This window comes from Equus caballus, chromosome 1 (assembly GCF_041296265.1).
Source record: "Equus caballus isolate H_3958 breed thoroughbred chromosome 1, TB-T2T, whole genome shotgun sequence".
In the NCBI taxonomy this organism is placed as follows: Eukaryota; Metazoa; Chordata; class Mammalia; order Perissodactyla; family Equidae; genus Equus; species Equus caballus.
In genome coordinates this window covers 22,174,903-22,190,400 of record NC_091684.1, presented here as the reverse complement: position 1 = coordinate 22,190,400, position 15,498 = coordinate 22,174,903, and the positions used below count along the sequence as shown (strand labels likewise).

General features: G+C 41.3%; 1 protein-coding gene across 5 annotated transcripts in view; it reads left to right on the top strand.

The window, feature by feature from the left end:
* The first annotated feature begins 1,893 nt into the window (after positions 1 to 1,893).
* Positions 1,894 to 15,498, top strand: part of ADD3 (adducin 3) — a 186,070-nt gene continuing 172,465 nt past the window's right edge. For 2 of the 5 annotated variants that reach the window (XM_070221128.1, XM_070220974.1), the window contains exon 1: positions 1,926 to 2,232. The gene's annotated coding sequence lies outside the window, so the exon portion shown is untranslated. Of the gene's footprint in view, positions 2,233 to 7,296; positions 8,843 to 15,498 lie in introns of all 5 variants that reach the window. The other 3 variants (XM_070221118.1, XM_070221106.1, XM_070221031.1) reach the window with 3 other exon arrangements.

Sequence of the window (15,498 nt, the reverse complement as noted above, 5' to 3'; positions counted from 1 at the left end):
CTTTGCAAACATTTGCTGTAAAATAACTTTACACACTCACCCACAACTATACTTACTCTTAAAAATCTCCCTGACGGATGAGCAAAAAGTAATTATACACACTCCCTTTTAATTAACAAACAAGTCCTCCTATAACCACATATCTCCTGTGACATGAATAAGAAATACAACACCCAGGAGACGGAAATGAGTCCAGCTGCTTTTTAACCCTTCGTAAAAATATGAGAACACTGTGTAAAGAATGTGGTTTCCGAGCAGGAGTACGTGGAGCAAAAGTGCTATAAGCCGCTGAAGCACGAAAAGCCGTGGAGGCGGTGGGTGTGTGGAGAGTTGGGTGTGTTCAGTCATACCTGTCCAGGTCCCTCAGGGTCAGTCTGTGAGGCCTCAGGGTTGGAGGCAGATCAAAGGAAGTTTGATTTCAGGAAATAAACAGTAACTGGGGCCAAAAAGAAAGTTTAAATCATGGTCATCTAGGAGAGAAACACAAGATTGAAGCTAGAAATGTAGAAGTGAGGGGTGAGGCAAGTTCATGCGTAGAAAAATAATCCAGAAACGGAGAAGGTCAGGTAGGAAGGTCAAGTGCAAGATGAGTCAGGGCAGATGGTCCAGCAGGAAACATATATATTGAGAAAAAGAGAAGAGAGAGAGATTTATTTTCAGAAATTGGCTGATGCGATTACGGGAGCTGGCAACTCTGAAATCCATAGGGAAAGCCAGCAGGCTGGAAATTCAAGTAAGAGCTGGTGTTGCAGGCTTGAGTATGAAATATGTAGGGCAGGCCAACAGGATTTCAACTCAGACAAGATTTCTATGTTACCGTCTTGAGGCAAAATTCTTTCTTTTCCAGGAAACCTCAGTCTTTGCTCTTAAGACCTTCAACTGATTGAACAAGGCCCACTCACGTTATGGAGGGTACTCTGCTTTACTTAAAATCAACTGATTGTAAATGTTGACCATGTCTACAAAGTACCTTCACAGCAACATCTAGCCTAGTAGTCAACCAAAGGTCTGGGCACCGTAGGCTAGCCAGTTAACACATAAAATTAACCGTCATGTGGTGTTTAAAGGTGCTCAACAGAACCAAGCTCCTTTCATTATAGAGATTTAAGGCTAAGAGAGACTCTATAGATGAAGACTCTAAGAACCAGACAACGGTGAAGAGCAAACCTTGGGTCATCCAAAAGAGAGGCCAGGACTTAGGTCCCCTAAACCCCAGCCCAGTGCTTTTTCTCAAACTCTGGAGTCAGGCATCCTAAGCCTCAGAGCCAACTTCCACATAGTTTCTTTTTTTGATCAAACTTGGTTGGGTGTAAAAACAGACGTGTGCCTTTAAATTAGTGCCAGCTAGATTACATTCTAATCATCCAAGTATCTGTTTCTTCAATGACCTCAGGAAGAAGTTAGGAATAGCAGAAGGCTAAGGACAACAACAAAATGCAAGAGTTTCCAAGAGTCTGGAAAACATATGTGGACTTGGAGCCCTGCCCTTCTGGGGTTTAACTCTGAGTCAACTACACTGGAGCGGCAACTGCTTTGGGAACTCTCATCTGCACCTATGTTCATTTATTTGCAAAAATGGTTTACATCAACATGGGCCTATATATCATGATACAGTTGTTCACTTTTCCATTTGTTAGGGCCAAAATGGCGAAATCAGCTTGTTTCTGACTTTTTGTGAATGAAGGAACAGTGCTTGCTGTGTGGAACCATCTGGCCCAGGCAGACCACGAATTGTTTGCATCAAACCCTGTCTGGCATCCCTCTGAGGTCGGAATCCTCCTATGACTGAGGTGCCTCCAGGAAGTGCTTGGAGCAACAAAAAACTTGGCAAAAGGAATCCACAAGAGCATCATGAATGCAGAAACTGTTCCCACAGCCGAACAATTACCAGACAAGCCAGGCGCTTTTTCTGTGGGAACCAGGGTGTACTTGAAGAAATCACCCAGAGACCACGGCAGAGAGGAACGATCTGTTACCATTCTCTCAATTTGGCCTGCTTTTATTTCTCTAAGATCTCAGTTTGCAATGCGGGGGTGTTACCCTGCTGTTTTTCCCCCTGGCAGAAATGACAGCCATGAAAATCTCCAGGCTGCATTTGAGCAGGTATTTGTCAATTTGAGCAGCATATATTGAATAATAATGATAGTTAATTCAGTGCTAATTATGTGCCAAGGAACATTCTGAGTATTTTACAGGAATCAACTCACTGAATCCTCACAACAACCCTATGAGGTAGGTGCCATTATTATTTTCACTTTTTAAGTGGGAAGATGAAACAGAGAGAGGTTCAGTTAGAGAAAGATTAAATTTCCTAAACAAGTGCCAAAATTCACCAATTATAAGACAAATTTTTGTCACAGTTTGATGTCACTGAAATTAGGATATACCCTAGAATCAATGGCATATCAGCATTGTGTCATAATTTAGTAGGTAGCTTTTTTTTCCTTCTTAGTGATGCTTAAAATAATGATGTGTTTTACAGTCAGTGGCATCTTGAATTTGATGAGACACAGAAGGTGGGAGAGCCGGGGTAGAAACCAGACAGTTGGTCCTGGTGTCTATGTTCTCAGGCCACGCTGTGAGAAATTGCCGCTGCCCCAGTGAGACGGGACGGGAAAAACAGGCTTTGATTCCAACCATGAGTTCAGAAAGTGCTGTGAATAGGATTTCCAAGAAGGCCACACTATTTACCTAGTTCTTAAATTGGTCATTAAAAAGCAAAACTTTACTTACTTGGATTTGAAATGGAAAAAAAGGCTAAGGCGGCCTAAGCCAGTATCTCAGTCTTTTTTTTTTAATCTTCAATGCTTTTTGATAAACAAAAATCTCATCCTGGTTCCCTCCCTCTGACACCCCTAGGAATTCTGATATGCTGACCGTACCATCACCCCATTCAGAGTGAGAATAGCCCAAGATTCTCTTGTTCTGAGTACAATTATGCATGGGATTTGATCTGCCTTTCTCTTTCCCTATCTTCTCAAACACAATAATATTCACACAGCAGTAAACTTAAAATTTTTAAAAAGAGTGAGGCTGAGTCAAAAGATGAAGAAGGAGAGTTTAGTTTGTGTGTGTGGGTGTGGGTGTGTGCACACGTGTGCTGTGTGTGTTGTTTGAATTTTTTGTTTGCTTTTTGTTTTGTTTTATATTTTGGTTGGTGGGAAGAAAATCTTTATTTTTAAAAAAAAAAGGAAAGAAAATCTGTTATTTAAACCAATTTATTATTCCCTGTTTCTCTATGCAACAACACATTGATTTTGTTGCCCAGGAAACCGGAAGGAGTTTCTGGAGAATTAATTACCTCATTCCAAACCAAGGGATCACTAAACACTCTTTTCAACTCTGTTTTCGTAGGAAACAAAGGCCGTTCCTTGTAGCTCACCTGAGTCTCTCAGAGCCTGAAACCTGAGCCTCTGCTCATTCCTGGGATTTCGCACTTCCTGCTGCAAACCATATGTTAGGTTACAACGGGAAAACCCTATAGTTACAGTTGAGGGGGGTGGGGGAGAAGGGATGAGGTCACAAATCCCTGCAGGAGGCAATCACAGCTCTAACTCGTAGCTGCTAGAAAAACATGTTCCAATAAATTAGAGAGATTGTTTTCATAGCCCTTCAACTTCAACATTTGGCTCTTAATGGTTGGAAGTTTCTTTCCCTCTACTTCGTGTCATAAGTGGGCCCTTTCTAGACATCTGCAAAAGCTAGTGGTTAGCCTGCCCTGGCCTGGAATCTGCCTGGATTTTGTTCCCTGCACCTGGAAAGTTATTTTAATTAGATGCATTTTTATTCCTCTCCTTTCTTTGGTGGAGACACCGTATAGAGAGAGTCTCGGGGGAGGTGGGGCTTCCAGAGTCACTAACTCAGATTGAGGCCTCTTAGGGGGCTTCAGAGGTGTGGAGGATCCGCCTAGGACTCCAGGAGAAGATGCCTGAGGGATCTGAATGACGGCACTCGAGGAGAATTTTCTCTCCCAAGGGCACAAGGATGGGAATGAAGGCTCACCCACATGCACTACTGTTGGAAGGAAAACCTGAGTCCGCAGGAGGACGCTGGTTACCAATCTGAGCCCAAAGAAACGCACCACCAGGGGTAACAACATAGTCATTGTCCCGTAAGTGGAAGACAACAGGAGTTTTTCCTTAAAAATGGCTGGCAGAAAACTGACTCACGTCAGGGTAGTGGAGGAGAAAGGGAATAGGATTTGAAATCTGGCAGACTTAAATTTGAACCCTGGCTCTGCCGCTTGCCAGCTGGGTGATCTGCAGTGAATTATCTGAGCACTCTGAACCTCTGTTTCCTCCTCCATGCAATGAGGATTACAATATAAAATAGGATTCTTACGAGAATTATATCATGTATTTCCAGTGCGCGACACCTAAAGGCACTGAACCCAGCTCTGCAGCTGCACAATGCATCATCCGGATCTTTATAACTGTGCGTCTGCACATGGGATGATTAGGGCAGCCCCTTTGCTTCTGAGGGAGTGTCTCTAAGATAGTAGTTATGCTCTTTTGTCTTTTCCCCAACAAAGTTCAGACTCTCCCATTTCTTTTCTTTTTTTTTTTTCTTTTGAGGAAGATTAGCCCTGAGCTAACATCTGCCAATCCTCCTCTTTTCTCTGAGGAAGACTGGCCCTGGGCTAACATCCGTGCCCATCTTCCTCTACTTTATATGTGGGATGCCTACCACAGCATGGCGTGCCATGCGGTGCCGTGTCTGCACCCGGGATCTGAACCAGTGATCCCCAGGCCACCAAAGCAGAACGTGCACACTTGACCACTGCGCCACCGGGCCAGCTGCCAGACTCTCCCACTTCTTAGCACATCTCAACTGCCTTTCTCTGGGGCCTAGTGGGTCTCAGAAGTAGATCTGTGTTTCTTCCACTTCTCCTAACGAGAGAGCAGGAATGCGGATACCTCAGGCCTTTCAGGAACTGTGCTGCTCAGACCCATCTGGGTTAACGTCTTGGACAACTTACTGTCTCATGCACTTTCAAAAGCACCTTAAAGGGGTATCCTCGCTTTCTTCCAGCTCTGTTTTGTGAATTTACCTCCATAATAGACACATTTTAGAAGCCACTTTGTCTATTGCTGCTTCCATTAATCCTTTCTACGGCCTAGAAGCCTTTAAAATCCCCCATTCTGCCTGATTCAAGAGCCCCACCTCCTCTGTGAAGCCCTCTCTGGTTGCCCAGCGCCCCTCACTGTGCCCTCCCTTCTCAGAACTCCTGCAACAAAGTTAATCAGCACCATATGGCTGAGCAGAGAACGCCCCTCTTGCTCAGTAGTGCTGTGGTCATCTCTCTTGATGCTGTTAAGTCCCTCAGCTAGGGCTGCCAGATAAAATACAGGATGCTCAGTTAAATTTGAATTTCAGAGAAGCAACAAATAACTTCTTAGTATGAGTGTGTCCCAAGAATTGCAGCCTACATTTTTATTTGCTACATCTGGCGACAATAAGGCCAGACGCTTATGCTTCTGCATCTACAACAGCACTCAGCATGGAAATGAGACTGTTCTGGGCCACACAGCAAAAAATTGCGGGTAACAACAATGATAATAGCTAACATTTATCAAGATTAAGCAGCTATATTTGCCAGATACTGTGCTAATGATTTTACATAGACTACGTCAAGGAGACGGCACATACGCATAAACATGTTGTTGACAACCCAGGTAGAAGATGACTTCTTCAAAGGCAATACAGCTAAAAGATTGATGGGAGGTCCTCTGAGCCTTATAACCCAGTTCTGTCATTTATTGTCCCTGCGACCTTCGGTATTTACCTAATCTTTCCTTATTCTTCTCAGTTATAAAATTATGTCTCTCCTCCTGGAGCTGTTTAATTGAGATAATACACTAGGAGGTAAATGAGATAGTGCACTAAGGACAAAACGCATTGCCCAGCACATAGTAAGTTCTCAGGAAGTGTTAAAGGCGTCGTGGTGATGGAGATGGTGTCACTCTTGTTGGAATTTAGAGAAGGAAGCTCTTTAACCTGAATAGTCAACAGAGCCTTCAAGGACTGGGAACTTTGACAAGTCAGGTGCGATTCCCAGGACAGGAAAAAAGTGGGAGGCAATTTCAGAAATCGGCAAGTAAACTTATTTGCTAGAAATCAGCAACCTAGTTTTTCGGTTTGCATGGGATTGATTAAAAACTCTCATTACCATCAAAAATGCTCTGTTAATCTAAATAACGTTTAAGTCCTCATAGCTAAAAAATTTGCTGTCTTGACTGGAGAGATCTATCTTTAGGTCTAAAGATGCAAGTTGAATATTCAATGATATGATGGATTAAAAAAAAGGAACCACCAGGTACAGTTCTAACACTTGATTTCTAAGTTTATCATCGTGAGGTGACATTCTCCAAGGCACTGAGAAATTTATTGACTGTGAACCTATCAGTTGACAATGGAGAGATTTGTACTCTTTTGGTAATGAACCTTGAAAATCCTCTCCAAAAATACCTTTTGCCTCCTTCTTTCCTGCAGGGAAACTAGGGTACAGAAGCCTGGGTCCAGTGCTCAGGACCTTTTGCAGGATCTGGGCTTCCGCTGAGGTCTTCGCTCAGAGCCGGGGCTGTGGGAATGAAACCAGAGAGGGTGCCAGATGGCAGAGTGTGGGAAGTCTCGGGCTGGAAAGGGATGGCCAAGATAAACAAGCGACTGGAGGTCTGAAAAATGAATGGATAAACATCCAGACCAAAGTCAACAGTGCCGGAGAATCCAAGCCGGTCTCTGCAGCCGGGGAGGTTTTGACACATGAGTTCAGTCTCAAGTCCTTGAAAGAACTTTTGTGCATCTGATTCTTAAGCATCCCTGCCTTGGGGCATTAGGTGGGAGGAGATCCACAGTTCCTGTAGAAAGGCGGGAATTGTGAGATTTTCATCAGTATGACTTTCTGTAAGATTTCTGCTTAAAAATCAGTGGAGGACTGGATACTGGTTGATATTAAAGAGATAATATTAATTTTTAAAGGATGATGATGGCATTGTGTTTATGTTTTTAAAAGAACCTTTATCTTTTAGAGCTACATGCTGAACATTGACAGATGAAATGATATGATGTGTATTTGCTTCAAAATACTCTAGAGGTAGAAGCAGGGATTGGCCGTAAATTGATAAATGTTTAAACTTGGAGAACATTTTATTATTCTCTCTACTTTTATATATGATCTTTGAAACTTTCCATAATACAAAGGTTTAAATAAAAGTTGTCAAAGACACATTTATTTTGTATCATAAAAAAAATCCAAACCGGAAGCTAATAGAAAATATTTCTGGTTTTTTTTTTTAGCATGAAGGACATTGGTTTCAGGTCTACACAGAACAAAATGTAATGGCACACTGGCAAAACTGAGCCACTTGGAGCTATGGAATAAACATCTTACATATCTGAATATTTCACAGCAGAATGCCTACACTTTGCTGTAAATTCACGGATAACGTGTATAGGACTGTTGGTATTCTCACTTTTCTGAATAACTGGAATGTGCAGACTTAATCTTGGAGGAACAGTGAATTTAAGGAGTAGACTTTATGGCGTGAATCTAAGAGGTGCTCCAGACTGGCCGTTGTTACTTGGTTGGCTTGTGGCCCATGTGCAGTTCAGCGGGGTCTTGACACAGACTGGGGCAAAAAGAGGAAATAACTACTTGAAAGTAAGGATTCTAACCCACTGACCAAAAAGTCCCCGCTGGAATTCTTCTCTGACTCAACTCATTTCCTCCCAGCTTTCTGGTACGATGGGTTTTTTTGTTTATTTGGTTTTGCCTTTCAATCTCTGATAAATCTGAATTATAGTCACTCTGTGATGTGTGCTATAGAAAAAAACAAAAAAGTAGATTGTTTAGAATCCTTGTTTAAACTGGAATAACTGATTCAGCTTTGAAAGTAATACATGATCATTTCCTGACCGGCAAAAGACCCCAAATCCTGTGTGACCAGCGTTCGCATTTATGCAACTAAAATGCCTCGAGTTTGTTTGCTGTCGTTGGGGGCTGGATAGAAACGCCCTGCTGATTGTCTAAAATACGGTTGGCAGAGTCACTGACTAGATAATCTTACTTAGCTTGCAAACGTTGTTAGAAAACCAGCACATGTCATATCATATTGTTTTTAATGCAGTAAAGAGTCAGATGATACTGCACAGCTTGCACTGCGCGGGAAGGCCATGTGCAGGCCTGGCTGCTCTGCTCGCCGAGTCCAAATCAATTATGCTCTAATCAAGACTGTTTCCGGAACTGGTCGGATGGAAGTTCAGAGTGAAAAGGAAAAATTGCTATTTCTCTCCAGATCCTGTTTGCATCAGCAGACTCCATCTGAGACACATCCTGTGTGACCCCTGGCGTAGTGGGGGAGGGAGACTCTTCTGTTTGACTTTTGACTGTCACTAATCTGAAGGCCTTCACTTTTTTTTTTTTCAGGAAAAGTTTGAATTAGTATTAAAACCCAGTCATCATCCTCAGTCCATAAGGATACAGAGTCTGGGCTATTCATTTTCTCAAATAGTGCATCAGAATCCCCAGGAAACTTATTTAACATGCAGATTTCCAGCCCTACTTTGAGACACACTCTCTAGGAAGGTGCTGTTCTTGCAAACTACCCAGATGACTCTGAAGTGCAATCAAATTCAAGAACTTGCATCAGGACGAGGACTGCTCAAATCCAGCTTCCTAATCTTACGCCGTGGAGCCCAGCCGGGCCCAACTTCCCCACTGATGCTCTATTCCTGGGAAAATTGTTTTGAATTTGGGACACTTAAAAGGGACCTCCAAGATATGCCCCTGCCTGTGTGTGCAGGAAGACTTCAGGACATCACCTGCATGCATTCCCAGGGAGGGGTGAGTGAGCCTGTCGTAAGGGGGGGTCTCCCATCCGACTCTCACCAAGTTTTCACCAACGCATGTCAAAAAGAAAAATAAGGGTAGAGGTAAATTTATTCAAATTATTTTGTGATTCATTAGCCATATCTTTCTGGAGATGTTAAAATGCCTGTCTTACTCTGTTCGGGCTGCTATAACAAAATACCACAGACTGGGTAGCTATGAACAGAAATTTATTCTTCACAGTTCTGGAGACTAGGAAGTCCAAGATGAAGGTTCCAGCATGGGCAGTGGCTGCTGAGGAGCCCCTTCCTGATTCATCGCCACCACCTTCCCCTGTTCCTCACATGGGGGAAGGAGCTAGGAATCCAGAGGGAGCCTCTTTTATAAATCCCTAGTCCCATTGTTCAGCACCTCCCAAAGGCCCCACCTCCTAATATCATCGCCTTTTGGGCTAGGGTTTCAACATACGAATTTCGAGGGGACACAAACATTTAGACCCTAGCAACATCTGTTCTTTTAGAGATTTATTTTCAATTTACTTACTTATGTTTTGAATCATTGATATATGATGCCCCTTGCACAAAATTCAAAATGTACAAAAATTTCCTACATTGACAATATGGGAAATCTCCCTCCTACCCCAGAATTCTTGTTCCCAAACCCAGAAGCAGTGACTGTTACCAATTTCTCATTCTTCAAGAAATGCTCTATGCATATACAAGCAGATAGATTTACAGAAACTTTTTTTTTTTTTTTTGGTTAGGAAGATTGGCCCTCAGCTAAGATCTGTGCCAATCTTCCTCTATTTTGTATGTGGGTTGCTGTCACAGCATGGCTTGATGAGCAGTGTATATGTTTGTGCCCAGAACCCAAACCTGGGAACCCTGGGCTGCTGAAATGTGTGTGAGTGTGTGAATTTAACCACTACACCACTGGGCCAGCAGGGAAACTCATTTTTAATACATCAGGTAGCATCTTGCATCTTGCTTTATTCACTTAACAATATATTTTGGAGATACTTCCATGTCAGTACATTTGGGGAATCTTTTTTTTAATTAAATGATAGTGATGATATATTGTAGCTAGGCATTTTTTAAATGTCCTAAAGACTATACACACACACACACACACACATATTTGGAGCCCCTAAAAGGTTTTTAAATTTTTTCTAGTTAGTGAAATCTGAAAGCTGAAGCCAGTGGCATAATACTAATAAATAACAATAATTTAATAATTACAGTATTATAATTAACATTATATAATAAAATATTTATATAATAATGATTTATTAAACCATTTATTAAATAATAATAATAACAAACATTTCAGAGTTAAATAATTCTGGACTCAAGTTCTACTTCTCTTATCTTCTAGCTCTAAGAACTTAGATAAGTTACTAATTTCTCTGAGCCAGCTTCCTCATTTAGCAAAACTGAGGGTGGGGTGGGAAATAAACCTCCCTCCTAAAGTCGTGAAGATTAAGTAAATAATGACTAGAAAGCACCTGGAGCCTTGAACCCAAGGGATTATCATCAGTTCACAGGACATGGCTATAGAGGGTTGGCAACCAACAAATGTTGCAGAGAGGTTACGTAAGCAAGGGCTGGAAGTGTGCATTGACTTGGTGGTTGGAAGATCTATGAAGACTCAGGCAGAGCTCAGCAGAGTATTACCTGCAGAAATCAGAGCTGGCGGAAGGGGAGTGGCGGCTGGTGGGGAGAGAAGGAGGTTGGTGGTGAGTACATGCATCCTTGTTGAAGCTGGGCACTATTTGGTCCAGTCTCAGAGCAGGCAGGGACTTGGCCAAAGAAAGACTGTCTGGCAACCAAAAAGAAAGTCCAGCCCTCTGGTCCTTTATCTGCATTTTGCTGAATACCTAGAAGGAAAAAACAGTGTCAAGTGATATTTCTTTTCTTTATTTTTTTTTCCCCACCCAAATCCTGTCTTTGAATGGGAAGAAATGGAGAATGGGTCCCTTATGCAACTCTGCTAAGACTAAAAAGTTGGATAAGTACTACTGAAATAAGTTTTAAGAAGTGGCTTATACCATCTTGAAAAGTGAGACGTGGGTTTTTTTAAACAACAGTGACAGAAGTGATGTTCTCTTGTTTAGTTCGTATTTTATGGAGAATTTCAAACATACTAAAGTAGAAAGCACAATGAGCCCTGTGATCATCTTCAACACTTACGTCGTGGTCAATTTCCCTGCAGATTCCCTGCACCTTCCCCTGATATTATTTGAAACAAATACTGGAAACCATATCATTTCATCTCTAACTATTTCAGCATGTATCTCCAAAAGATAAAGATTCTTTTAAAAACAAAACTGCAATACAGTTATCACCCCTAAAAAATTAATAGGAATCCTTTAACATCATCAGATATCCAATAAGTGTTCAAATTACCAATGGTCTCATGAATGTCTACGTTCTTGTAATAGATTGTTTGAATTGGGATCCAGATAAGATCCACACATGGCAATAACAGCCTTTTCAAAAAGTCAATAGGATCTCCCTCCATTTTCCTTTTTTCCCCCATGCAACTTTTTTATTGAAGAAACGTCTTTCTTTCCTTCAGAGTTTCCTCGGTCTGGATTTCGCTGATTGCAGCCCTGTGGCATGGTGTGAAGTATTCCTCTCACTGCTTCCTAACTCCCATATTTCCTAAAAATTGGAACTTACCATTGAAGGCTTAGTCAGATTCGGGTTTTATTTTTTTTTAGTCAAAACTATTTCATAGTGTTTGCTTCCATCAGAGGAGACTTAATGCCTAGTTTTCTCTTTTTTGTGCTGTTAGCAGCCATTGATGTTCAATGCCAAGTCTCTCAACGTTTTTAGTTTTCCCATTTCTTTTGTTCACTGTCATCCTGTGAGCTCTTGCTTCTGGGCAAGGTCGAGTCACAGGTTAAGGGCTCCCAGCATTGGACCACTAAGAATTTTCAGAGATCCATCATCCCCGAGTTATCCTGTTTCAGAATGATTTTTTTTTCACTTTTATTGAGAGATAATCGACATATAACATTGTATTAGTTTAAAGTGTACAACATAATTATTTGATATATGTATATATTTGGAAACCATCACCACAGTAAGTTTTGTGAACATTCATCACCTAACATAGTTACAATATTTTTTCCTATCATGAGAACTTTTACAATCTACTCTCTCAGCAACTTTCAAATATACAATATAGTATTGTTAACTATAATCACCATACTGTGCATTACATCCCCAGAATTTATTTTTCTTACAACTGGAAGTTTGTACCTTTTGACCACCTTCACCCATTTCCCACCCACCGCCCATCCCCTGCCTCTGGCAACTGCTGATCTATTCTCTCTTTCTATGAGTTCAGTTTTTTTAGAATCCACACATAAGTGAGATCATTTAGTATTTGTCTTTCTCTGTCTGACTTATCTCACTTAGCAGAATGCCCTCAAGGTCCATCCATGTTGTCAAAGGCAGAATTTCCTTCTTTTTTATGGCTGAATAATATTTCATTATATATACATATATCCATTCATCTGTCAATGGACACTTAGGTTGTTTCTATGTCTTGGCTATTGTAAATAATGCTGCAATCAACATGAGGGTGCAGACATCTTTTCTAGATAGTGATTTCATTTCCTTCAAATATATATACAGAAGTAAAATTGCCAGATCATATGGTAGTTCTATTTTTAATTTTTTTGAGGAACCTCCATACTGTTTTCCACAACAGCTGCACCCTTTTACGTTCCTATCAACAGTTCACAAGGGTTCCCTTAACTCTGCATCCTTGCCATCACTTGTTATTTCTTGTCTTTTTGATAGTAGCCATTCTAATAATAGGTGTGAGGTGATATCTCATTGTGGTTTTGATTTGAATTTCTCCGATGATTAGCGATGTTGAGCACCTTTTCATGTACCTGTTGGCCATCTGTATGTCTTCTTTGGAAAAGTGTCTATTTAGTTCCTCTGTCCATTTTTTAATTGGATTACTTGATTTTTTGTTATTGAGTTGTACGAGTTCTTTATATATTTTGGATATTAACCTGTTATCAGCTATATCATTTGCAAATATTTTCTCCTATTCCGTAGGTTGCCTTTTCATTTTGTTGGTTTCCTTTGCTGTGCAGAAGCTTTTTAATTTGATGTAGTCCTACTTGTTTATTTTTACTTTTGTTGCTTTTTGTTGTGGTGTCAAATCCAAAAAATCATTGCCAAGACCAACGTCAAGGAGCTTACTGCCTGTGTTTTCTTCTAAGAGTTTTATAGTTTCAGGTATGTTCAAGTCTTTAATCCTTTCAAGACTTGTTCTTTATCTACATTTTTCTGAATATCTAGATGAGAAAAATAGTGTAGAGTGACATTCCTTTAAGCTCCACTTCTCCTTATGGACCTCGCCCTGTTCTTGTGTTTCTTTCACTAAAACTGCCCCCACCCCACAATCTTCTCCAAAAGATATCCTGCTGGTTAATGTGTCTCTTCCCCTTCTCCTGCTTCCCTTCTGATTCTGTATCAAGAAAGCCCAAAGAGGGGCTGGCCCTGTGGCTGTGTGGTTAAGTTCACGCGCTCCGCTGCAGGCGGCCCAGTGTTTTGTTGGTTCGAATCCTGGGCGCGGACATGGCACTGCTCATCAAACCACGCTGAGGCAGCGTCCCACATGCCACAACTAGAAGGACCCACAACAAAGAATATACAACTATGTACTGGGGGGCTTTGGGGTGAAAAAGGAAAAAAATAAAATCTTTAAAAAAAAAAAAAAAGAAAGAAAGCCAGAAGAACCATTTGTCTGGCAATGACAAAATCCTTCTCAAAGGGCAAAATGATTCACGAATATGCGATCCTCTTTGGCTGTCAAGAGGGGGAAAGAGTGGGAACTCTGACGTGTAATCATTTTTGTCCTTTCACAAATGAATGAATGATGGATTAAGCCAGGCCAAACTCCCCCTAGGAGACAGAGACCCGTGGAATGTGCCAAGGGGTGTACCTGGGCAAAACCAGGAGGTGCTGTGAGAAGAATCTATGTCCATGACAAATGGGTGCACTGCATTTAACACGAATTGGTTAATCACAGGCACCTTGCTAGACCAGGAGTGATATTTGGAGACAGAGGCCATTCTAGCGCATCTCCAGTAACTGTGTTAAGGGAGCCAGTTATTGTCTCTACATACAGAGCTGGCATGCTTGACCCTGGACAACATACTGTGCCATGGCATGCTACATTTTTCCATTTCTGAGCAAGCCATCCATGGCCAAACCCCGACTGGAAATTGCTGGGAGAATCCTGGGCATTGGGCCCAGCATCCCAAGGTGAGCACATGATGGGCAAAAGAAGACAGGAGCCATGGGGGAAGAGCCAGTTGCCTGGCTCCGAAAGCCTTCCAAGCTCCTTGGAAGAGATGCCTCTTTCAGCCTCTCCTCCCTGCTCCCTGCTCCAGGAAACTTAGAGCCCAGTTTAACAAAGCAGAAAGGTAAAGGACTTGACCTTGTGTTAAACTTGGTTACTTTCAAAATGATACTCTTCTTAAAGATGCAGAGCAGATCATTGTGTTTCACCAATTCTATTAAAAGATGAGTGTGAATGTGAATAAGTGATAACTCTCTTTTACACAGAGAAATTCAAACTAGGAGAGGCACAACAGTGGAGTTGTGGAGTTGCTGAGAGCCCAGGCTTTGGGATCACACAGAACTTGTCATATCCCAGCTCCATCAATTTTTATCTGTGGGTCTTTGGGCAAGTTGCTCAATCTCTCTGAACAGTTTTCCTTACCTGTAAAATGAGGATAACTAACAATACCTACTTTACAACGTTGTTGTGAGCACATGTGTAGGGCACTTGGCACTGTGCCAACCAGAGTATGGGTTCAATAAATAGTTTCTGTTGTTGCTACTAGGAGTTCTTAAAGAATCAGACTTCATGAATGTGCAAGACTTTTTTTAATAAATTTTAAATTTTGGAATAATTTTATATTTATGGAAAATTTGTAAAGATAGTCTAGAGAATTCCCATATACGCTTCGCTCAGATTTTTTTGTATCTTTTTATTGAGATCATGATAGTTTACAAACTTGTGAAATTTTCAGTTGTACATTATTGTTTGTCAGTCATGTTGTAGGTGCACCACTTCACCCTTTGTGCCCACCCTCAACCCCCTTTCCCCGGTAGTCACTAATCTGTTCTCTTTGTCTACATGTTTAACTTCCACATGTGAGTGAAGTCGTACAGAGATTGTCTTTCTCTATCTGGTTCATTTCACATAACATAATATTCTCAAGGTCCATCCATGTTGTTGTGAATAGGACGATTTTATCCTTTTTTATGGCTGAGTAGTATTCCATTGTGTGTGTGTACATATATACCATATCTTCTTTATCCAATCATCAGTTGATGGGCACTTAGGTTGCTTCCATGTCTTGGCTATTGTAAGTAACGCTGCAAAGAACGTAGGGGTGCATGGGACTTTTGGAATTGCTGATTTCAAGTTCTTTAGATAGATAGCTAGTAGTAGGATGGCTGGGTCATATGGTATTTCTATTTTTAATTTTTTGAGAAATCTCCATACTGTTTTCCATAGTGGCTGCACCAGTTTGCATTCCTACCAGCAGTGTATGAGAGTTCCTTTTTCTCCACAACCTCTCCAACACTTGTTACTTTTTGTTTTGGTTATTTTTGCCCTTCTAATGGAGA